This window comes from Oncorhynchus mykiss, chromosome 24 (assembly GCF_013265735.2).
Source record: "Oncorhynchus mykiss isolate Arlee chromosome 24, USDA_OmykA_1.1, whole genome shotgun sequence".
NCBI lineage: Eukaryota > Metazoa > Chordata > Actinopteri > Salmoniformes > Salmonidae > Oncorhynchus > Oncorhynchus mykiss.
In genome coordinates, this window is record NC_048588.1 from 40,538,591 (window position 1) to 40,540,067 (window position 1,477).

A 1,477-nucleotide genomic window follows, 5' to 3' on the forward strand; every position below is an offset into this window, starting at 1 on the left:
CCTGTAGGTCTGTTCTGATAACACTGTGTTCCTGTAAGAGATGTTACCTGTAGGTCTGTTCTGATAACACTGTGTTCCTGTAAGAGATGTTACCTGTAGGTCTGTTCTGATAACACTGTGTTCCTGTAAGAGATGTTACCTGTAGGTCTGTTCTGATAACACTGTGTTCCTGTAAGAGATGTTACCTGTAGGTCTGTTCTGATAACACTGTGTTCCTGTAAGACATGTTACCTGTAGGTCTGTTCTGATAGCAGGTGTAGCTCTCCACCTGGTCACTGATGAAACATAGTAAAAACACCCAAACGTGGAAGTTAGGGGACATCCGGTGGCGACCATTTCAAGAAAAATCAGAAGATAGATCAATTTGTAGGTGGAATCCTCTATCTCTGTCAATCCAGCTGCTGGTTCTGCAACCCTCTTGACTCCCGCCTCATTCCGTTGCCAGGCATTCTGAAGTTGGACACAACACGTATTAAACTGTTAGGGGGGAAGCGACTCAGAAAGAGAGTAACGTGGTTATAATGATGCTGTCTGGGGAACAATGACCTGGGAGTGTGTCTGGTTTCATTTGCTCACCATTTATTTCATTTGCGTCATTTAATGTTGACAACATACAAACTCACTAATTACCTAAGCAAAATATGTTTTGTGTATCAGCCTGGGTGGATGTATTAGCCTGGGTGGATTTATCAGCCTGGGTGGATGTATCAGCCTGGGTGGATTTATCAGCCTGGGTGCGATTTATCAGCCTGGGTGGATTTCTCGGCCTGGGTGTGTGTGCATATATCTCTCTCACCCTCCATCTCACTACCCACAGTATTCAGGTATCTCTTCATCTCACTACCCATATTATTCAGGTATCTCTCATCCTACTACCCATATTATTCAGGTATCTCTCCATCTCACTACCCATATTATTCAGGTATCTCTCCATCTCACTACCCATATTATTCAGGTATCTCTCCATCTCACTACCCATATTATTCAGGTATCTCTCCATCCTACTACCCATATTATTCAGGTATCTCTCATCTCACTAGTCATATTATTCAGGTATCTCTCCATCTCACTACCCATATTATTCAGGTATCTCTTCATCTCACTACCCATATTATTCAGGTATCTCTCCATCCTACTACCCATATTATTCAGGTATCTCTCATCTCACTACCCATATTATTCAGGTATCTCTCCATCCTACTACCCATATTATTCAGGTATCTCTCATCTCACTACCCATATTATTCAGGTATCTCTCCATCTCACTACCCATATTATTCAGGTATCTCTTCATCTCACTACCCATATTATTCAGGTATCTCTCCATCTCACTACCCATATTATTCAGGTATCTCTCCATCTCACTACCCATATTATTCAGGTATCTCTTCATCTCACTACCCATATTATTCAGGTGCCTCTCCATTTCACTACCCATATTATTTTGGTGCGTGTGTGTGGTTGAGGATCTTAATAA